We start from the raw sequence: 25,348 nt of genomic DNA on the forward strand, positions 1-25,348 counted from the left end.
GAAGTCATTTTAAATAATTAGGTGCTCGTACATATATAGTACTAAAAAATTCCTTTTTCCATCACATTTAAAGATATCTAGTCGTCGAATTAGGTGCTCGTTTTTTTTTTTGGGGGGGGGGCTAGCTTAACGTTAAGCTAGCCCCCCCCAATATATTTAAAAAAATCTGCCAAACGGTGCGAGCACTTAATTTCGCACCTCAGCACCAAATTAGCACCTAATTAGCACTTAATTTTAGAATATGTAAAAATTCATTTTGCACTGGTGGGGGGGCTAGCTTAATAGACATTACTAACACACAACTTGTAAAAATTTACTAGTACTCTATCCGGTAAGATGTCTATGTAATATTTCTCGAAAGTTATTATTTATTTCTTTACTAAAATTTTTCAAAATCTTATATTGTGTAATATATATGGGGAAATAATGATAAATTATCACACATGTATCGTTTAAATATTTCGTGCGTATCCAGTGACCTTATCAAATTCTCGCAAACAGATTTTAGTTATTGCCTTCCCGTATTGCGGCACGCTTTTCTAAATCCATGGCCAGGCCATCTCTCCCCATTACTCGTTCTCGCCAGCCATCCACTTGGTTCCTTTTAGCCCTTCGGTCACCCGTCTCGAGTCCTTATCGATTTCAGCCGGTATACAAATCCACCTTCAGGTAACATTAGTCACTCCGCGCTTCCACTGACACACAGTGGTGTTCCGGCCGACGGATCCCGCCGTGCTATATAGCGGACTTCGAGAGACGTCGCTATAGAATCAACCTTTCTCGCACTGGTATGCATCCACGCTCACACCGGCTTTCGACACCAACTATCCCTCTCGTTCCCGAGAGTGGTACCATGCGTTGCTTCCCTCTCCTATTCTCCCCTCTTTCATTTTCTGTCTCTCTCTCTTTCCATCGAGCCTTCCTCCTGGTGGCTATACATATGCGTGTGCGCGTGTATGTATGTGTGTGTCACGTACTTACGTAGCTGCCGCCTATCTCTCTCTTCCACCCCGGTGACAGTTACAAACGACGCGTTATCTATAAGGATTGTACGCCGAGAGGGCGAAAATGGGGAGCACCTGCTCGCTCCATATCTATCCTGGCACCAACCCTACGAACTCCTTCGTTTCCTACGTCATCTCCTTCGACGTCATCCCCGTGCCTCCCCTTTGCGATGCGTCTCTCGCTACTCTATAAACTTGTGTCAATGGGAACGCAATCACCTCCAACTCTTTTTCAAGATGCCATACTCTAAGTGCACGGAGGCAAAGGACGATCGATAAGGAAAGCTAGGCTAGAAGGTGATTTGGACGGAGAGTGAGAGACGACTCCTGTATACAAATAGGGAAACCGTCCTGAGTCAAGATTAAATCAACCAGATTGCACACAAATATCTTGAGATATACAAAGGTCTTTCATCTTTAGTATGCTTTATTATTTTTGTTTGTATAGAGTAATATCTGCCCCGGAAACATTTTCGATACTTATTCGAGTTCTCGCCCGACAATTTTATGCTGCGATTCACTATTGGTCTCCTTTATAATTTAAAATTGTAAATGAATGCGCTCTTTTATATAACTGCACATCTACTTATGTGCACAGATACAAAACAGGTGTGCGTTGCGTATACAGCAAAAAAACTCACACCTCCATAAATAATTTCTACAATTTTAAAATTATAATAAAAAAAAAACATGATAACACAAGAAACGAATTCTCGATAAATCTAATATGAACAGTACAAAATAATTTAAAGTGACTCTGAAAGTTAAAAGAGAAAAGAGAAGAAGATTAGAAGAAGTCTCGAAGGAGAAAACATTTTTACTTTGATGGTGCAACATATGACAGGATGAAAGAAGTAAACAATCATGATCTTTGCGATACTGTTCATCCAACTGATGATGATTTATACTCTAGCATCGGTTAATGTTGTGAATAAATTAATCAATCTTCACACACTCCATTTGTATTATTGTTAATGCTACTGATCCTGAAAATGACAGTGGTGCAATTACTTATAAGACATCTGGAAACGTTGAAAATTCATAATTCCGGTCACTTCATGTAGGAACTCGGCGCGAAGCTCCGAGTAAACTTCGCGAGAGTACGAATTCCCCAGTACTGGGGCATCTATAACTCGGGTAAATATAAGCGTGACGCGAATCTTGGCAACGGCCGCGCGCGACTCCGTTTTCTCTCCACCCGCACTTCATCCATTACTCGGGTCGAACAGGTGTGTGCGTATTATTGGCGCGAGCCGCAGCAGTCATCCTCGTCGTTCTTCAGCGGCATATCTCGTGTGTCTCTTTGTGCATCACTGTCCCGCTCGGCCCCTTTCGTCGTCGTCTTCGGAATCGTTTTAATTTACCGCGCTGAGAGTGCGTCGACACCGGAAAATATTCGCCCTCGACGAGAAGTCGTGTGGTCGGATGACGAATGCGGAATCATCGTGGAAGGGCTCGTCAAAGGGAAATCGGTGCGAGGGTCCGTCGGGAAATCGGCCGAGGCTGATGAGACTACTTTTTTTCTTCCGCTATATTTCGTCCTCTCCCTTTTGCGACTTGTACAAGTTTCTTTTTCCAACATGTATTTGATCTTACCTTTGGTTAGAAATGTATTCCGGTGAACCGCGCTCCGTATATGCGGATAATGCGTCACGATATTTGACAGAGTCGGTATCTTCGAACGTGGAAGAAATATGGAAGCACGGGCATTATCCGTAAAAATAAACATGACAAGAAATTGAAATGATAAAGAGTATTCTCGGAAAGAGTTCCATTTCTGACAAATTTAAGCTTAACTTTGAGAATTCTCTTATGCATTAAAAATACTTTTGAAACCGGCCAAATTCTTTACACAACAATCATTGTCGTAGATGCCAAATTATTATTTAATGCTAATAAGCCATTTAGTGGCGGTCCACAACTTTGCTTTAAGAGACTGTAAGAAATTGACCGACCAAGGTCGATTATTCTCCTCACATTCAACTGTGATTGATCAATCGGTCTTATGACTTACAGCCTCTTAGAGTAAGGTTGTGTATCGACATTTATATAGACAGAAAGAAATGCTTAAAACAATTATGGGCGCTCAAACTGGTTGCCAGAATGTCAAAACTTTTTACAGCTTTAACAACCTTCACAATTATTTTGATAACAAAATTGTTTTTCAACTTATATTTGGTTAATTTTTTGGATACTTTAACAAAACTGATCTTTTCGTGCAAGTTTTGCAAATATTTTGTTATTATTATTGTAATTTATTCATATGATATTTTAAATAGTGATACTGATGCTTACAAATACTGATTTTTTTTAAGCATTAGGCAAATAATTTTTTCTAGTTAGCTAAGACATCCGTACCGGAGATTTGGGAGAGGTCCCAGGCTCGAACCCTGGCTGAGGGAGATATCTTTGCAATAAATTCTTTACAGTGTTTTTAGGGGGAAAGGGTTAATATAGATGCTAGTGAGCATCAAGCATTATTAAATTAATTTTAATTTAATAAAAGTGATATTACTAATTATTCGATTATAACTGTGTTATATGACCGAAAGTAACGGCGCGTAGTTTGGTTGAGTCTGAGAAAGTATATAAAATCACACGAATACATAAAAGCACTAAGATCCAGCTACAACCGAAGAGGCCTTCTTGTTTAGATTGTATGTTACATGTATCGCTCGAATATCTTTCTAGTTTCAAATAATCTTTTATTTTGAGGTAGAAATACTTTTACAGAAAAAAACTTTTTAATTGCTGTTACGTTATAAATTGCGTAATTGTTTGAGACTCGTGGTTTACGCACTTTTCAGTTGCAGCTGAATTTATTTTTCGATGAATTATCAGTGCGCCGATATGCGGTCGAAAAATATGGGAGAGCTGGTATTTCATTGAGTGTAAGCATATGGCGCTGTGCGAATAGTGATAACGGAATAAATGTGTGCTCTTCGCCAATTACGATTTTACAGACAAAACTGACAAGTGACACATAGCGCGTGATAAGTGCGGGAAACGAGAGTTTGTATTTACATGCGGAAGTCAACCGTCAAATTGAATAGTGTAACGTAATATGCGGTTTGCAGTCAGGAACGGGCTTTCGAGCTTGCTTGCACTTTTAACAGTTGACTCAATTACAACGCGCAGTGGTGTCGTTGATTGCCGGTGTACGGCGCGGTGCGAATTTAATTACATAACCGTGGTTTACGCACCCACGCTCCATTATCTTAAATTGATATAATAATTGCAATATTTATAAATAAAAATAATAATTGTGATGTAGTGAGAGAAACAAGAAAATAAGTAAATGTCGAATAATTTTATCACAGATCAATTATACAGATTGTCTATAAAGTTTGTTCCCGCCGCTATTTTTCAGAAACGGTTCAAAATTGTGAAAAACCGCAAAATATGTATTCAATCATTTAGAGAAGTTTCTCTTTTAAAGCGGGGATAGGGGGATGGGGACACAATAGCTTCTTGAAATAATCGAAAATATTTTGCTGTTTTTCGTAATATAGAGGGTGGGACTAAATTTTACAGACATCCTGTGTATACCCAGACAACAGTGTAGCAAACTAACGTTATGTGTTATTATTTTTGCACTAAAGATATTGTCGAAGATATCATTTGACTTAAAAATGATAAAGTTAGCTTGTTACAATATTCAAAATTGGACTGTGAAACGTTATCTTAAAGCTCGTTTCCCGCAACAAGATGTCTCGAAACACAATGCGTCTCGATTTTGCATGTCATCTGGAATAGAACTTATCAACTTATTTTGCTATTTTGATGTTATTATAAAATATACAAAATATCTCAGAAAACATTTCAATTTTAATTTCAATTTTAACGTTAAAAAATGAGAATAAATTAAATGAGGACATTTTTAGCCTCGAACTGAAGTAAAAATGATGGTTCTTAGTAATTTTCTAAGCTGCATTAAATCTGATTTTGATGTTTAAAAGAATTTCAATTTGTCAGGAAAGTATTAAAATCAGCATATGAAAATATTATACATATATAAGAAGTTATAAAAAAATGATACATTTAAACAAAGTATTTGTTACTTGCATGATAAAATTGTATGATAAAACTATGATTAGAAGCTCCATTTTTATAGTTATTACTGCTATAATATTTGTAATAATTTTATGTTTATAGATTTATTAGTTATGAAAATATATTACTATAAATTATTATTTTAAATATTAATATACTAAAATACGGATGATAAAAATAAAATCAATATTTTTATACAAATACAATCACAATTACAACGAATATTGTTATTTTTTTTAACATTTGTTTACTATTTACATAGTAATAATAATTGATGACTATAATATGGATGATTAAAATAATTATAAGTATGTAGTTAGTACTGAAAATAAATTATATTTAAATTATGCAATTATATAATAATAATTGCAATCATCTTTCCTCTGAGTTAAGATTTAAAACAATTTCCACTGCCTTTGTTTTCAGATAATAATAATTGGTTGATTCTTCTTAAATTAAACGGAACATGAATTATTAGAAACAAAAGTCATGTTTTACCAACTGAAAAATACAAGTTAATTTATTCGTGTTTTCCAGCTCAATAGTAATAATTTATGATATACTAGATATTTAATAGCTTTCTATTATAATTGTAATATTTTTTCAACAAATTTTTTAAAGATCAGATTTATTGGCTCAAGAATCACGTAAAAAACATTGTTTTTACTTTAGAGAATTGCTTTATTTTTACCCATTATCCATTTCTAATAAATTTAGACTCAATCTAAACTGTTGAGATAATTAACAAAAGAATCAGCTTTTCAATTTATTTAATTGTGATAACAACAAGTTATATTTTGATAAAATTTTAGAGCTAAATATTTTTTTCTTTTAAAATTTTGATATTAATGTTAGCAATAAGTGTTTAGAAGTGTTAGCAATTCATCAAGTTCTACCTCTTTTGAGCTTTTAGCTTTGTTCACAACATTTTATATGAGGTACAAATATAATATTAAAAAATTAATATAAGTAGTTTTACATTGTTTCAGCATCTTTAGACGCTTTATCCACGAGGCGATAAAACATTTTCTGTTTCCTTCAAAATTGGATAACCATTGTAAAAACAAATTTGCAGTTTTATCTGTTTCTTACGTGGAAACCTGAAGCCTCGGTTGTAATCAATGTAAAAGTAAAAAACTTTCACAATTAGCCTAATGTGAATCTGGCCGAAGGACTCGAACGAAGTTTCAATCCGACAGAAACAGAAACCCAATCCGAGAATAACAGTCGTCTTTCATTTGGAAGATCATTTCTTTCGGTAGATATCCACGAGAGAGGAACGATTTCTCTCCCCTTACCCCCTCGCCCTCTCTCTTTACGGTTATAATGCCCCAGTTGCGGTGCTTCCAAAGTCCACGGAAAAGATAGTTTCCTTGTGCGCGGTAGCGTTTGAAACTTTCACTATTAAATACTAATTCTGCCGAGAATCTCTCGGGTATTGCACGCCGTTTCCCGTCCCGAAACGGGGCTGAGTAAACACGAATGCACCTTCGTCATATACGTAGTAGATATACACGGCGCACATATCCAGGATCCCATTGATCTCGGATACATATACGGACGTCAGTAATTAGTCTCGTATCGTTACTAATTTGCTAATAGATCGATATATAGGCACGATTATGTGCCTCTGCTCCCGAGTACGCGATTATGCAGCAGCTCTCTAACATTCATCGCATTTCAAGATGAAGTGCCGCGAACGATATTGATAGCATATTATCTGATTATACAGTGACTTGTGATACGGTTATTGTGCTTCACTAATGACTGGTCCACATTGTTTGGATTACATTGCCTACCTCAACTTTAACCTCAATCTTAGACTACATTGCTCATTGACTTGCTTCCTGGAAATACTAGCCAGTCGAACTTTTTGTTTTTTTTTTATAAATAATTGGAAAAATAAAAAAATGTGAGACGATAAGTAAAATGGGTCAATTTTGACTTAAAAAAGTACAATGTAAGTTATAAATTTAATACGTTTTTTTTTAGAGACGTTGAATAAAAGTATTCTTATTTATCTAAACTTATGGCAATGGACTCATGGCAAAATTAGCATTAACGCAGAAAATTTGCCCAATTTTAAAAAGCTAAATTTGAAAGTTTACTACATGATAGATTTTAACAATGTTTCTATTGCAATATGTCATATCACAAGGTTTTAGAAACATTTATGTTGAAAAACATTTCATGTGACATTTTGTAGAATCCTTTCAGAAGTGTAAAATGTGAGATAAAATGTGAAAGGTTGAAACCTTTCTGAAAGCTCTTTGCAGCAATTGATGCGTAGAATGCTAATTATTCCTAAAAATAAGTCGAGTACGAAAAAAATAAATTTATTTTATTAAATATATATAAAATGGGAATCAGAAAAATTTGATAATTTTGAAATAAACCTTTTTGAAAGCTCTTTGCCAATTGTTAAATTTATCATTATAAACAAGAGAATTTGCATTAGTGGTTTGCAAATTCGTGATATTTGCAAATGATCTGTATGACGAAATATCCTATTCAGGAATGATTCGCAGGAATTGAATCTGAGGTTCTTTGAAATCGTAGAGCAACTGATTAAAAACGGGATAGCTACATGGGGCCGCGGTGAAAGGATTTCCATGTAAACATGCGTAGGGGTTCGTTCGTAAAATAATATCGCTGTGATTACGAAAGACGAGAACGAGCGGTATATGATGCCGTTCCATCAAAGCGATTCGTCGCACACACAACTGTCGCGAATTAGGGTCACTCGATGTCGCATGAGTCCTACGTAGGTCCGCGTCGATAAATATCGACGCCGCGTTGTCCCACACGGTACACATAGAATGGAGACAGGAGAATAGGGTGGATGAGGGGAAAGGTGTTTTGGTTTGGGGAAATACGAGCCACGTACTGTAACCCTTCTACTATCGGTGCGGCACCTCGATGGAGATTGGTCACGGTATATGTGGATCAATATCTTTATTACGATGTCCCGTGCGTCGCCTCAGGTCGAAATAATGCGATAGTTATAGGGATAGACGTGTACAAAGCACCGATATACTTGGCGATGCGCATTAACGATGTTCCTCATTAGTATCTGAATTACCTCCATTTTTCACCGTCTAACGTTTCTGTAACAGAATTTTTATTGAGACGTATATTTTACTTCTATATCAAGTGACACGGGGGAGTCTGACTATTAATATTCGATACGGTATCATAATTTCTGTTAAATCTCACGGACACAAATCTCTTGAAATCCCGTTTGAAATAAGACGGAAAAGTTATTGACTATGGAACTGTTTTGTGAATCTTTATTTTTAAAATTGACTGTGTGAGTGTGGAGGAGGCACTTAAATTATTGAGAGTCGTACCGTATGCTATTTTGAGAATATTAGAGGAAAGTCGCCAATACTGACCAATCTCTCTTAAAACGGTATCCCCGTATTTCGGAAATTAAACATTGCGTTGTATTAATAAATTGGTAAAAACATAATGTGCGTTGGTAATTAAAGAAATAAAAACACACAGTTCGTACATTCATGGTTTTTCTATACAAAATCTGTTAAAAATGGTTCTTGAAAAACAAAAATAAATTTTGCGCGATTCTTGTATAATTGAAATAATAGCGAGTATATCATTGATAATATTAGATTATTTTACTGTTTGTAGCTTCCTAAAATTGTTTTATTTGTATTTTTCTCTTTTATATTTACATCTTAATGCAATTTGAAACACAAAATTGTTGTGTATAGCAGAAAGCAGAACATCTCTCTCTCTCTCTCTCTCTCTCTCTCTCTCTCTCTCTCTTTCTCCATGAAAATAGACAATAACTACAAAATTTTCAACTACAATGTTGACAGATATTTTAATATATTTTTTTACATTTTCTTCAATACTTTAATTCTTTTTTTAATCTTATAAATTTTGTTGTTTAATACATAAAAACATATTTTCATTATTTTATAACTCCTTTCTCATCGAGTTGCGTGTTTGAATTTTTCTATTATTGCTTATTAAACCAATTTTGATTATGTTACAAATACATTACTTCTTACAAAATATAAAATAATATTTTAAAAATTGCTGTATCATCTGATATAAGATATTTTTTAGTTTGTATTTATATTTTAAAGCTTTATTTTTAGTTTTTGTTCAAGAAATATTATCCAAAAACGAAATGGTGTGCTAGCATTGGTGACTTTTACGGGAGTTATAAAATTCGATTCACACACGCAGTATTATATTCTCTAAGAGATTTCAATAAACAAACCAAATTTCCGTTGCACGGCAAAATCAGAAGCGATTTGATACGCCGGAATCAGTCAGACAAGCGCGATCTCGAGTATGGAGGATTCAGCAGAAAGATTCGAGGAAGGACGGTGGTGAATGCGCGGAATAGTATATCCGCGAACAAATATTATTTTCCATACTGAATGCACGCGCTCGAATGCGTCAGGAGCGGCTTAAGCGAGTGCGTCTTCGTCGGCGATGCGATCCGCCACGGTTCACTTAATTTCTCATCTCTCTCCTTGTAGCGCCACGCCGACGGCGCTGCATTATTCTCCGTCGACATGCAGTCGAGATGTAAAACCGATTTACCTTTCTTCCTGACTCCCGTGTATGTATACGTCAGAAAAACGCGGTTGGCGCGACTCTCATGTGGAATCCCACTGCGCGTAAGATCTTCCTTGTCGTAAGATCGGATTATTCCGCTTCGTGATAATCCAACATTGTTCCGACAGTGTGCGCGTCGTCCGTTGGAAATACGTTTTCCTAATCTTCATTGCCTGAAGAATTGTATCGCGTTGCCGTAAGTAACTGTATAAAACGCAACAAATTTTAAACGGTTATAGTAACTATAAACGCATTTAGCTCCAAATAGAATTTCAAGAAATTACTATATCTTAAATAGTTACAATTTTTATAGGTACATAATGCATCTTTTTCAAGATATGTTATATTTTATAATAGAGCGCTTTCCTGTAATTCAAAGTAATATTTTACTAAATATTTGAATAATTTCGTAAAAATTGTAATAATAATGTCAAAAGAAATTTCAAAAACCTTACTTCCATACAATTTCCGAAAGAAAAAATACTTAAATTTTATAAAGACACAACGCTCTTCTAAAGAAGAAATTTAAAAGTATTTTATATAATATGATTGACTTGTAAAAAGCAGCACAACATGTTTTTTATGGCAATAAGAAATAAAAGTTTTCATAATTTTTTATTCGAGTAAGATGCGAAATAATGATAAGAGAGTAGGAAATATAATATAATACTTTTGAGGAGATATTCAAATGCATAATGCATCTTTTTCAGAAAACATGTTATATCCCGTCGTAGAACTTTTTCCTGCATCGTAAAGTAATTTAAATTGATATTAATTATTTTAATACAATTACTTTTATAAAAATTGCATCGATAATGTCGTAAAAAATCTAAAGAATATAAGCATCTTACGTGGATCCATACAAAAGAGTTCATAAATCGTTTGAAATATTCATGACTCGGGAATGTTATAGAGACTTCGTGCGAGGTGTGTTTCTTTTAAGAACAGATGATGGTTAAAAAACGACAGAACGGGAATAAAGCGAGAAGGATCAGGCTTTTAGATATTTCACCACATGTGATCGTCTTCTCTCGGCGAGAATATTGCGTTGCGAAAACAACCGGAAGCGTGCGGGCGTTTTCGATTCATTTTGCGACGCGACTTCGGACAAGTTGGATGCTTCGTGGCCGACTTTCGCAAGAAGTAGATGCACTGTGGAGAAAGGGTTGGCGATGTTCGGGCACGGTGGAGAGATCAGGGGATGGACAGAATATTCCATCGTGGAAAAACGGGAACGGAGAGGAAAGGCCGACGCTAAGCTCCGTCGCGATGCTTTTGAGGCGTCGAGGTCGAGCGCCCCGTAAAAAATGTTATTAAAATGTGTTTGGAGTTGCCAAGGGGGAAAGACGTTATGAATATTAAGCGGGCTCTAGAAGCGCTTGATGCCGCTATCTATATATCGATATATGCGCAGGTTCGCAAGCAACCGCGTACATGCTGCTGCGAGATTGATTCTCCGTAGAAACAAGCGGATTCATTCAAGCGCGTTGAACGATTCCACTCACGATGATGGCCCCTCCTCCCAAAGCTTTTTAAATTTAAAGTAGTAGAGAGAGATATTTTGACCGTTGCTGTATCAATACAAATTGAACAAAAATGGTATCTATACTGTCGCAGCTAGGTCTTCGTGCTTGTATTGTTTGTGTGATTTTATATATTCCTCAAGTTCAATGAACTGCGCGTCGAATTAATTTTCAGTCATAACACAATTCTAAATTAAACAAGATTAAGTAATATCACGTATTATTAAATATTAACTCTTTTCCTCCCTGAAAAAACTGTAAAGAAATTATTGTGAAAAATATTACTTCAGCCAGGGTTCGAACCTGGGCTTTTTCGAATCTCCGGTACGAGTGTCTTAGCCAACTCGACCCCTGAGGGGGGTGCTGTGATGATATTTCTCGCAATAATCGACCATGAGTTAGAACGCTTTCCAAGGCAGCGTGACTTTAAAGTAGTAGAGAGATATATTTTGACCGTTGCTGTATCAATACAAATTGAACAAGAATGCCTTCTATCGTCGCAGCTAGGTCTTCATGCTTGTATTGTTTGTGTGTTTTAACTTGAGGAAAGTATATAAAATCACACAAACAATACAAGCGAAAACTTAATTGCAACCGTAGAAGGCATTCTTGTTCAATTTGTATTGATACAGCAATCGTCAAAATATCTCTCTCTACTACTTTAAAAGTCACGCTGCCTTAGAAAGCGTTCTAACTCATAGTCGATTATTGCGAGAAATATCATCACAGCCTCAGTGGTCGAGTTGGCTAAGACCCGTACCGCAGATTCGGGAGGTCCCAGGTTCGTACCCTGGCTGAGGCAATAATTTCTTTACAGTTTTTTTCAGGGGGAAAAAGGTTAATATTTAATAATACGTGATATTACTTAATCTTGTTCAATTTAGAATTGTGTTATGACTGAAAATTAATTCGGCGCGCAGTTCATTGAACTTGAGGAAAGCATATAAAATCACACAAACAATACTAGCACCAAGACCTAGCTGCGACCGTAGAAAGTTTTTTAAATTTCCCTGATTACAGTGAATAATTAGTCTTTGTATTTGTCAAGTTCTTAACGGTACTGATAAATTACTAGATATATATATTTCAATCTATTTAATTTATATTTGTGAGCGCACATAACACGATATTTTTATATTCCGACAGTTTAATTAAATTGCGTTGGATCTAATTACGTGGGATTGTTGAAGTATTGGATAATCCGGTTTGTATGCTATTCGCAAAACTAAAAAAAATTTCTACCGTTAGAGAAACCTAGGGATTATATGTTTTTGTAAAGTTATATTTTTTTTTAAGCCCATTTTTGTAATGTAGTTTCTTGTGCTTGTGGCATATTACGGTAATGCACTAATTTTTTTTATAGACGTCTTTTTAACTTAAATTTTGTTTAATTACACTGAGAGAAATATTTGGTGAAATAGACCAAATTTTTGTTTCGTTAAATAGCGATCAAATGAATTTTATAGTTGTAATTACTAAATATGTAGTTGTTTTGATCAAACAATTGTATTCATACAACTTATAACCAAATGTTTCGTTAAATGTAATTAAGTTTTTGGTATCAGTAACTACAAAATTTGTTTGAACACTATTTAATTAAACGTTTGGTGATTGTTTTTCTCATTATACTCCGTATCTCTCGTAATTTGCATTAAATCTTTAATTTAATTTTTACGGTAGAATAAATTTTAAAGGAATTTAAGGCTAGAATACCATTTGGTGCTTTTTGTTTGACTTTTACTGAATTATATAAATCGGTCGGAACAATGATCAAAAGGAGAGAACACTAGAAAATCACAGCGCTGGTCCATCTACTTGGATATATCCAGCAATGTTGTGCAACGATGCGCGAGAAAAAACGAAAAGACCAGGCTTCGCTCTCCCGACAACGATGGAAAAGGAAGCCTTTTGTTCCTTTGCCATGGGCCACGGGTTAATTAATGCTACGGGGATAACCCGAACTTCACTGGTCGAAGTCGTTGCTGCAGAAGCCAGCTATACATCGAGAATAGGATGACTTCTAGCATACGCCGAGTTTCTGCAGAAACTTCAATGCTATTGGTCCACCGCATCGGTTTTAACTTAGAAGAACTACAAAATACGAAGGAAAGAGAATTCTCGAAGATATAATTATGAGACGAACGTTCTCGAAACTGCAGTTTCTTAAACGTAATTTGATATTGGCATATATTGGAGGCATAAAGGAAGCATAACAATCTTAAAAATTGCCGAATTCTTTCAAAAGATTTTACTATACTCCAAAGCACGCATTATTTGCAATAGTATGAGGAATTATAATTTTTCTTGTATTGCACAGACATATCTTTTTTTGTTATTAAAAAAATTGATAAGAGACATTTATTTATTATAAAATGACAATATATTAAAATATATTGTGTACACTGAGAAAAAAGTTGTTAACTTGACTAAAATTTTTACTTTGATTCAATTTCTGCAATTCAATTATTTATGTATTTAATTAAATATATAAATGTTTAAATTAAAGTTAAAGGATTTTATGTATTTGAATTAAATACATATATATTTGAACTGAAAAAATTTAATCAAGTTGAAAATTTAGTCAATTTATCACCTCTTTTCTTTGTGTAAGCACACAAAAAGAATAGTTTTGCTGAAATATCTATAATAAAAGTTTAGAGCTAGATACAGATCTGAAAATAATTTTGTTGGGCCATTATAATAATTATGTAAGACGTTCAAGCTAGCAATTAATTTGACTATCGTACACGATAATTTTAATGGCTAGTGAATATTATTTTCTGATCTTAAATTGAACATTTGAGCAAAATCATTCTTTCCGCGAAAGTTCGTAGATATTTCATATCCCAGGTAAATTTATTGGCTCATTTAGATAGTCTGCGAGTTAGCTACGTATGATTATAGAAGTCATTCATTAAAATTACAATAATCACGATTCTATCTGCACCAGACAAGTCAACTGTCTGATGGAATGTAAGACGTACGAAGGGCTGCTGGTTAATCTGCTTATTCTCGCATTTAAGCCATGTTCTACACTAGCTATTTTGGATGTAATTCCCGACTGACGTAAATGAGATTGCATTATTAACGTAATTGCCGGCGAGCGTTCGAACTAGCGGCGTCTTGCTAAAAACGGTTGGAAACTAAGCACAAAGGATGCTTTCTTACGACCGTCGCGACAAAACGATAGCAAACGGAAGTAAAGTAAATATTAATAACAGCGAAGTAATGAAGCGGAACGCTAAACGAGAATTCGTAAGCTTTCTAGAGAATCCAATTAGAATGCGAAACACAAGGCCATGTTCTGGTGGACATTATTACTCGAGTAGTAATACACCTACATGACAATGCAATTAAAGATTAATACCACTATAGAACCGCAATGCTTATTGCGCAAATACTCTTTGAGCGTTCCAAAAGCGACTCAGGCCAAAGGAAATCACGGACCAATGAAATGGAGGTGAATTTGAGAATTAATGCCGCGACAATATGATTTAAATTATGATTCAATTGGACAATTACATCGCGCTTATAATATATTAAATGACATTTTTACATTTAAAGAATCTATTAAACTGTTTAACTTTGAGAATATTAATAATTGTGACTGTATTTAATAAAAAAAGAGAGTAAAGATACATTTAATAAATGTTCAAATATAATAACAATAAACGACCTAGAAGTAATAAAAATTGTCTTTTAGTGTAAAGTGATGATCTTTTTATTTGGATCTGTATAAGAAATATTTGATTTATATCTTAATTGATGTGCCACAGTTTCTTTTGGCACAACTTTTTCCACTTGATCTTTACAGTTCATTGAACGGCCGAGTCCTAAACGAGCGATCGATCTTTTTTTCCCGCTGCAATGAGACCTTTCTGAATTCTACTCATTGTCAGAGCGGAAACTAAAACTCCCGAGGGCTAATCTCCGCTCCTCGCTGTAAAGTTCTAAAAAGTTCTACTCTCGAGGCGGCAACTTTGCCGTCAGCGGCACATTCTTAGGGGTTAGAAAACCGTTTGCACGGCGGATAAAGCGCGATCAACTAAATTATACTGGAAATATGTATACATTCCGTGCTCATAAAATCGATACTCGAGAAAATATTGCTTCTCTTGGTTACGCATTCGAAACTTCAGTTTTCACTGGTTTACGCGGCGTTTACCCTCGAGAGTTCGGCGAGTCATAAATAATATAGCAACTAACGTTGTTATTATTTAGTCTCGTATGCAACAGTCGGTTTTTCAAGTTGGCCTCTGCCATGCATTCTCACCCTTTCATAAGCCATAAATAACGCAGCGTAACCAAAAGTGCTATTTCACTAAACTTTTACGATGTTTGTAAATGTTGCTCTGTTAACTTTTATACCGAATGTATTCGAAAACTAGATAAATCGACGAAAAATGTTAAAATTGTAAAGTTACCTTTAGATTTCTTTATACTTTATTTTATTTTCTAGATAAGATATTTGTAGGTATGAAATGGCAACGTAAGACTATTATTAAGCAAATTTTGAAAACGGGAATGCGTAACAATATGAGAATTGCTGAGTGCATTCATCTAAATCGTACCTCAATATTTTTTATTTTTACTTAATATGAGCAGCAGTTAATGACAAAAATAAATGAGACTAAATGAGAAATTAATAACATAAATAAAAGTTCAACAAGTTACATCTTGTTTCGTGCGTGCTAAAAACATTTTAAAAAATCAGATTTAACTATTAATTTTTTATCTGACGCTAAACGAGAATTCGTAAGCTTCCTAAAGGATCCAATTAGAATGTGAAACAAGGATCAATTTACATAGCTGATAATGTAATCATGCAATTGTATACTAGTTTTTTATATATTTATAAAAACAAATTTATTGTAGAATATTTTACATTCTTGTAAATACAAATTGCAATTATTATAATTGCAATAATTATAATCTATAGAGTTTTCTAAAAAATAGTAATAATAATAAAACTAATAATTAAATAAAAATATATCAATTTTAAATATAAATTTAAACTATAGTTTTAATTCAATATTTTTACCTTTTTATTAATATTATTTTATTATTAATTGTTAAATATTTGATTCTTTTTCAATAAATTATTAATAATATAATTTACTAATTTTTTATTTTTTCAATCATTTTAATTCATAAATTCAATACTTTTAAACGCGATACGATTTAAGAGAACCATAAAGTACGATTAAATTCTACTAAAACGATACTTTTTGCAACATGTTGAAAGACGTAATTAAAATAATTATTAATGAAAAGTTGAACACACATTATAGCAATAGATATCTGAAACATTAAGCTATAATTTTCAATGTTTATTTGCATACTAACCAGTACCAAATAGGAAATATAATAAAAAAAAGTAACTTGAGTAACACGTTCATTCGGCAATTCTTCCCTATATAGTGATTATTTTCCTGTTGGAACATATTGAACACACATGCATGCACGCAACATACACAACTTTTGTTAATATCATAAAATGTTTAGCTGTTATTTTGTTTTCCACTGTTTATTTATGAAAACATGTAGGATTATATATTTAAATATTTTTAAACAGTTTTACTAACTTCTGGCGTGTTGAAAGACGCCTTGAAATATCTTCAATATTTTGTAATTTTTCTCGTAACTTGTATGTGAGGAGGATATATGGAACATGTCTATCATATTTAAAAAAATTAGTCATTATATTATGTTCTTAACGTTGATAATTCATGATCTACATAGCTTTTAGATACGTATAAAAGATTTACAATGACAGTAGCTGAATCACATGAAGCAGTTTTATTATGCAAGCAAAGGAGATTATAAATCATTAATAAGTTTTTTTCTATTCTTCTTATTAGTTTTCCTGACAGATATAATGAACAGATATGGTAAGTGCAATTTATCTAATTCTTCCGCAGATCGATTTCTGAGATGTTGCGTTAATAAATAACAAAACCGATTTACATGCTTTGCGCAGCTGCCAATATCGATATCAAGCTGTCATTTACCACAACTGTGCGCAGCAAAGGTGCACAGCACACATGTGGATTCACGATACATGCTTGACTCATTTTCCAAACTTTACACAAGTGTGCGCCGTACCATACACAACGTCCGTAATTTACATTTTATATACTATCCTTGAAAACAATACAAAAATTCATTGCTTTCAATTTTGCCAGCTTTTTTAATAATTCAAGCGGTAATTAAATTTGTATATTGTGTAACAAGCAGTCGAAAAATTCCATACAGCTTTCTGTCCCCTCGCTTATTATGGCGTACTGCAAATAATTTAAATAATTTGGAAGTAATATTAAATTAATGAATATTGCATGCCGCGCGTGAGAATCGCGTAATGAAAAAAAAAGAAATTTTTGCAATGATTCGAAAATGTCTCGTTCAAAAATTTAAAACGTAATTACGCAACACGCTTGATGGCAAAAGTGAATAATTTCAATGCCATCAATTCTACGGTTAACTTATCCATCTATGTTCGCGAAAAAGATGCAAACGTATGCGAATTAATCATCATAATTCATATTCCTCGTATATTTTTATGACCTGACCGACGTATGCATCAGTTTAGTCCGGTCACGCGCGAATTTAAGAGTCGTTCCTCTTGAAAGCATCCGTATATTCTCTTCTTCTGGAAAAGAATGACTCGTTCGCACGCTAAGAAAGCTCAACGTGAAACGAATAATAGATTATCGATATGGGACAACGGTTATTTATTGTTACGACTCCAATAGCCGCCGATAATAAGTCGATTCATTGATGGAATTGTCACCGGTCGTAATTTAAGCGTGTTAATGTGACAATTCGGGGATACTAATCTATTTATGTAAATTTGCGATGTGGAGTAAGTCCCGTTGTTGCGTGAGCTGTGACTGTTTAACGAGTTTTTATCAACGCTGTACCAGATTACAATTTAATTTTTGAGTTAATAAATTGAGCAACAATGATCAAAATCCACGACAAAATGTCACTTATAAAAGATTAAAACTTTTCCAGTAGAAATATATGCAGTTTTTCTAGACACCTTTCCAGTTACTGTCTAATATTGGTATACTCTCATTAATTATACCAATATTACGGGAAGGGAAGGGAATAAATAGGAACGGAATAAAAACTTGATAGAGTTTTATTTTAGTGGCTGGAGCAGTTTTCCCGGTAAAAATATAAATACCTGCTCAGTTATTGTCTAGTATCAATAGACAGCTTAAATTAAGTTTTCCTGCTTGATTGTTAATCACTTGAATAGTCTATTTATCGTTTGGTTTTTGTTTAGTAAATAGGTTCAGATTTTGCGCAGCTTTTTTGTGTAGTAATTATAGGCAGAGCGTTACATCTTGACTGGGATTCTCAGTAGTTTTACTTCTCAGTTCTCAAACAGATGTAATAAAACAGTCTAACTTTTCAAAAGATGCATGAAATTTCTATCAGGATTTGATGGAACTCTAACGTTTCTAATTTTTTTTGTATTTATGTACACACACGCGTATTTGCACGCAAAAATTAATTTTCAATTCAATTATAATAGGTTTTAGAAAATTGGTTACAATCTTTGAGCCAGCTTATTCCTATCATTTGAAGCATTAACGGCAGTGACGAATCGATCGCTGCTTGGTTGAACGGCTTGCTTGCATCGGCCGACGTCTTTCGCACCCAAACCCGGCATCAGTCAAGCCTGGCCGCGAACCTCAGAACGCGACTGCCGTTGCTTTGTGCGCCCAAGGAAACGCCGCCTGTTAACGGCATTGCCACTCCAAAATTGCGGCAAAGGCGACGCCGGATGAAAGCGGAAACGGCTCGGGGGCGCGGATGCATTAAACTGGGCGAACTTGCGACAGTCGTGACAAATGGCCAAGTAGCGGCCATTCGCGGGTGCATACTAACGTCATAATGGAAGTACGGGCGCGAGTACAGGTGCTCGTGAGCGCCAAAAACCGCCTACCGCATAATTATGGTTCTTTGTAGTCTCTCGGTTGTTCACTCCATCGCCGTCCCCGCAGCAACTTAAGGCACTCGCGAACGCGAACGACCGACATACCGCCCTACCGCGGAAACGCAGTCGCATCTTGTTACAGTTTCTTGTCCGATTACTGTTGCGCACGCTCGTTACAAAGTCGCTAAGAGCCCGGACGTTCCTTCGCGACGGAAGTCATCCGGCAGCCCGACAGGACGGCATGCGAATCGTTCGCGAAGCGCGGTCGAGAACTGTCGAGAGAACGGATACACGGGACCCCTTTGCTGTTTGGAGTCACCGCGACATGTTGCTGGGTTTAGTGGCGTCAGCGTTTTTCCTCCGAGCGGTAACGACGACGAATGACGCGGTAGCGGAGCTAAGCGGCGAGCATGCGGCTTCCATCCCGAGAACGGCTAACGTCGCTCCCCGCATGAAGCGGTGGTTTCATTTACTCTGCCTCATTTCTCGTGACCCGTTTGCATTCGCGATGATAGCCACGAGTTTATCGTTCTGACTCTTCAAGGAATAGCGCATCCGTATTTAACCGTACACGTACCATTGCGTAAGCGCCAAGTAACCGCATTGTACCGTTTTATTTACTCTTTTATTTACTACTGGTTTAGTAATAAAACATTTGCTATTTATAAAGAAGAGAAATAGTGTGTTAGTTATGAACAATTACACAGTTCAACAAAACTTGATTTTTTGTAATTCTATCTTTAAAAAAAAAGAACTGGTAAAGTGTTTAAATAAATTGAATTGATGATTACTATTCAGTTAACTGATGAAATATCATCAGTTACTGATACAGTAATCGGTTTGTTGAAACATTTCACAGTTGTTTTTTTCAAAGATAGAATGAGATTAGATGTGCCTTTTAGTTTTTTGGATATTAAATACGAAATTTGGTTTCTAAATTGCTCCATTAAATCTCTCTCTCTCTCTCTCTCTCTCTCATAATTTTGAGAAATTTGTAATTAAAATTGTAAAAAAGCTATTTTCATACACTTTATCACAATATAGCTAGGACGTGCTGGAAAAAATTTATCAAATTAATTAAAATTAGCAATAAAAACTAAGTACATATGTTGTATGAGGACTGTAAACCCTCAAAAGAAATTTTTTGTTGGCTATGATCAGTAAGAAGATATTCATGGTTAAGTATGGGTTACACATGCGAGAAATCTCTATATACGATTTTTAGCTAAAATTCTAACATGATTTAATTATTATTATACTATATTAATTTAACTATTTTTAATGCGCCAATTTTATCATTAGATTGTATTTAGTATCAAGAAAAACTTCTATAATAGATAAATTTTTGCAAAAATTTTTTTAAATTTTGATCTACTATAGTGAATCCATTTTGTTAATTTTGACATCGGATTTGTATTCATATGGCACTAAATAACCGGTGTTTAAAAAAAAAAAAATAGTTGAAAGATATTTTGAAACTCATCAATGATCTAATTTACATTTCCCGCAATAGACCCTATATTATATTTAATTATGAATATTTTAATCATATTCGACATCAAAAATTTCTTTTAAAGGCTAAAAATTCTAACAGCATATTTAATTTTGATTGCAATAAAACTTTATTACGTTACATGTTGCAGTTATAATTATGTGAAAATAATTATAAATCTTGCTCATTATTGAATATAATAAATAAGTATTTAAAAAACAAACCAAAAACGAGCAAATATGAGAATGTTAAGAAATTGATTTAATATAAGTGTGTTGAGTTTGATGATTGTATTACAAAGTAAAAACTAGTTTCGGTTGTATTTAGCCTTTACCGAGCAAGTATATTAAAATTGTACCTAAATGATACTATTGCGTGATCAATTTACCATTAACTAAAAATATAATAAGTAAAAGCAGAATTAGTCATAAAGTAAAAATTAATTTGTGTGCTGTGTACAGTCGAACTCATAGTTTTGCTTTGTATGTAATATTATCATTAAAAATAGAAGATTTGTATTTTAAATCAAATTTTTAATTTTCTTATATTGTCTCATCTTTAGACTGTTATCTTAATGTTTATTTATTGTATGTAAAAATAACTCTTTGTAACTTTAACTGCAATTTTCTCTAATTTGTGACATGATGAAAATATTTGGAAATCGAATTCGTATTCAACGTCCAAAAAACTGCAGAAAATGACTAATTCCATTCTGGAATTATTGTTTTAAATTGTGTTAGTGTAATTTTGGATGCATTTGTTGTTATAATAATAATAATAGGTAGTCATATCGAAATAATCAGATCAATATAATTGCTATGAAAATATAACATGTAAAAAATGTGCTCTGAGAAATATACACGTAAAATCTGAAATTTATATGTTTAAATTCAAATTAAATTTTTCAAGTATTTTATCAACAATTTTCAAATAATCAAAATTATTTACATCTCACGATTCTAATCTATCAAGTAATGTGTTTGTTGTACAAATTACTTATTACATATTGCTAATTAATTGTTTGATGTTAAATAAACTAAATAAAAATTTTATTTAATTTATTTTAAAATAAGTACCTAAATAAAATATAGGAATAAATTCTAATTAAAAAGGAGAGAGAGAGAGAGAGATTAATTGTCAATAAAATATTTTGTTTTTGATGAATATTTTCATCTATACAAAATTTTAGAAATATAATATGATGAAATATACGATAATATTTTAAGTTAAAGTATTTTTTTTATTCATTATACTGCAAATCCAAGTGAGTATTTTTCCATGTAAAGTTATGTAGTCTTTTTTATGCATTTGTATGAATATTATTTTCGTACATTTATATATTTACATGTATAATTTGATGTTGGTACCTGTCTAAGCGTACAAAAACTACAAGAACAACATGTAATGTATACAAATGCGTAAAAAGTAGTTAAACGATATTACACACAAAAAGTAGGCATTTGGATTTGCAGTGTGTAATCGATATTGGTCGAATCGCGTCGCGACGTCCACCCTCATGGTCGCAACGACACCGAATGACGCGGCGTCGGAGCTTTCGCGGCCTGGAAGAGATGTCAAGGGAACGGAACAGCAACCCGGTGAGGGTGTAGGCGTCGGTGGCGCTTCTGCGTTTGGTGGGGAAGCACCGCGGCGGCGGCGTCGACGACGGCGGCGGTGGTGGCAGCGGCGGCGGCGGTGCTGGTGGTGGTGGTGGCGGCGGCGGCGGCGGCGGCGGCGGCGGCGGCGGTGGCGGAGGTGGTGGTGGTGGTGGCGGCAAAGCAGGGACGGACAGGCGCGAGGCGCCGTACCCGTGCCACCTCAGTCGACGTCAAGCCGTCGCGACGACGTGTGCGTATCCTATTCTACGTCGGGTATCAACGGAACTCGCGGGATTCGCGTGTTCCGCGCGCGACGTGACTTGTCGAGCGTGTGCCCACCTGTTCGCATCGGCGGACGTGATCGCGAAGGGTGGTCTCCCGTGCGTTCACGGCAAGTGCGTCCTCCCCTCTCTTCCGGTTGTCCCTTCTCGCTAAACAAGTGCTCTCGATTACTGCGAAATCGTCTCCACACGCGTGGCTGCGAGAATTATCCGGGGGTACCGCGAAGTACTCATTGACCTGTGTCGCGGTGAGGTCTGCTTGAGAAGCACGACTGTTCGAGTGTTTCAGTCGTCTCGTGATAAATAGGAGAGTTGCCGAGGAGTGCATAAAGCCGTCTTGTGCACAACTGACTTGTGTTACAGTATCTGCGGATCATACGGATCATCGTCCAACGACGAACGCGTCCGTTCAGATGATCCATTAGTCAAGTTCGTTTCGTGTTGATTCGTTCCTGATAGGTGAAAGGGATTATTGAAGACGAATTGTATCTCTGTTGGTTCGTCGCGATATTGTCCTGTTTGCGCAGTCATCCACCCTGCGAAGGACACGACGGTGCTCAGATAATCTCGGTAGTAATCGAGTGACATATCGATTGATTCGCAAGATCATCATCGTGGAGGATTAAGAGCAACTGGAATTCCCATCTAAGCGTGATCGCGTGATGATTTGTAACATGCCGACGTGCCGCTGATACGTTGCCCAGTGAGAACTGTACGCATCCCGGTGGAGAAACTCACCTGGAGGAAGGCAGCGGTGCTCCGGAAAGACTCGTTGATTATCGGTGAAAAACAGCTTTGGATTATGACTATTGGGTAGGTAGAGGCGATCCATATTGTTTCTAGGACGCGGCAACGTGGTTGAAGTCGTCCGGTAGTTGATTCGATAAGCGTAACTGCGGACAGCTGTTTGGCTAAACATGTGCAGCGGGAGTAGTGCAGGCGCTTTCGAGTTATTCGGCTTGTTCGAATTCCCACATTCCATACCGTTCTATTAATGCGCGACACGGCTTTTACATCGCGCATTCCCTATGCTCGTCCACCGCTTTCGTACGTGACACGTGACGTTTAACACCGTTTAGTTCACGCTATAGCCTAATGTGACTTCAAAGTGGCATACCGTATATTCGTTCCATCTCGTATGAATTCGCAAATCTGTTTCTGTGAATCGTATTGTGAATCTAGAAACATTAAAGGTCGAAAGAAGAAAACCGTAACCTGTCAGTTGCCATTATTTTTTCAGTTCTGATGCCGGGATTGCTTTTTTCAGAAAGCAAACTGTTGCTTTCTTTGGTAGAAAATTAGATTTGACGGCATTTCGCCAATGTGTACCTTTCCATACACGAAATGCATCGCGCGGAGAAGGATCATCGCGTAGCGTAGATGATGCATCTTTTGCATTACAACATCGTGAGAAAAAGTGTGACATAATAAACAAGGAGACATTCGAGCTGCGTTCAAAGATTGCGCAATTAGCGCTATTCCGTTATCCTATTTTTATCGGTTATTAGACGTAAAATAAGAATAAATTGATGCAATAACGTTGACAGCACGCTTCGCGAACGCAGCTCCCGGATGGGAGTCTCGATTAGCGGGAAATCACCGTTTACTTGTGAAAATGAATTCTTTTTGCACGAGTGTTACCTTCTCGCATAAATGCTCTTGAACTTTACTCCGCGAATATGGAAACTTGCTTTGAAATCGAATGATTGAACGGCGAGCTGACCTTATCGATTATTAGCGTATGGTGTCCTTGAGCTCGCGCGACAGGTTGAAAAGATAGCGTTTCGCGCGAGTCACTATTATTTCAAGTCTCCGAGTTGTTGCGTTTGCAAAGGCACCATTCCGTCAAAACGTTACACACACTCTTTTGTTCTTTTACATAATACTTATTAATGGAGCAAACGCCGGACAATTGTTCGTGCAAACGTCGACGTTGACCTTCTCTTGATACTGTCACGAGCGTTCGACGAGCTACTCGCCGCCGGCTGTTACTCAAAGTCGTATCGATTGCGTCGTTGGATCGTTCGCTTCGTTATACGCTACATTAGACCTCGTCACGCGCGGTACACATCGACAATGTTAGAATTATGAATGCGACGCATTCATGAATCGGGCACGCCGGCGTCGCGATGGACGCGCGTCTATAAGCCGTTTGTTTCGAAATTGGCATAATTTACATTTCGGTCATCTGCTCTGCGTTTCCATAAACATCAGTTAAAGATAACTGAGGTTTAACCGATTCTCTATTTCTTCCTAATTCAATCTCTATAGAGACCAGCGTGTCATAACCAAACATCAGTTAGATTTAATTGACTTTGTGGAAACTTTGTGGATCTTTAAAACAAATACGTTTTATAAACAAAGTTTATTGCTTTATGAGCATAAAATGCAACATTATCGGAAACGTAATTTTATTTTGCAATTCACGATTGTTAGAAAAACCACATTGCGATACTTTTTTAAAGAAATGGTAACTTTTGTTGTGTTGTTGCTCATCGCTTAGAAGCTACAACAGACCATTAGTTCAATATTAAACAATTCAGCGTAACAGGAACTCAAAGTTTCATAGGGAGACTCTTAGTCGCCGGTTATAGACGGTACACGTGGTACATTGTGCATTCTCCGGCTATAGTTGCAACACACAATCGCAAAGTCGATGTGCTTGTCTGATTAACAGGAATCCAATTTTTCCTTAACGGATATTTGGTAGACACAAATTATACTGGCACTTTATTCATAAAAAATATCGTTATTTGAACATGAATAAATAAATAAATAATAACTTCTGAAAATTAAATTACAGATTTTTCTATCGTTAGAAATAATCGATATTCTACTAATTCTTTATTTTATAGA

The 25,348-nt window shown here is 35.6% G+C and overlaps 1 protein-coding gene across 22 annotated transcripts in view; it reads left to right on the top strand.

Annotated features, from left to right (window-relative positions):
* The window catches only part of LOC105193379 (CUGBP Elav-like family member 2), a 688,840-nt gene that overhangs the window by 191,896 nt on the left and 471,596 nt on the right, over positions 1-25,348 (top strand). For 17 of the 22 annotated variants that reach the window (XR_005574991.1, XR_005574990.1, XM_026134913.2 and 14 more), the window contains exon 1: positions 22,410-23,305. The exons of 2 other annotated variants lie outside the window; for them this stretch is intronic. The gene's annotated coding sequence lies outside the window, so the exon portion shown is untranslated. Of the gene's footprint in view, positions 1-22,409; positions 23,306-25,348 lie in introns of those variants that run through there. 3 more of the 22 variants (XM_026134925.2, XM_039450458.1, XM_039450461.1) reach the window with 1 other exon arrangement.

This window comes from Solenopsis invicta, chromosome 1 (assembly GCF_016802725.1).
Source record: "Solenopsis invicta isolate M01_SB chromosome 1, UNIL_Sinv_3.0, whole genome shotgun sequence".
Classification (NCBI taxonomy): domain Eukaryota; kingdom Metazoa; phylum Arthropoda; class Insecta; order Hymenoptera; family Formicidae; genus Solenopsis; species Solenopsis invicta.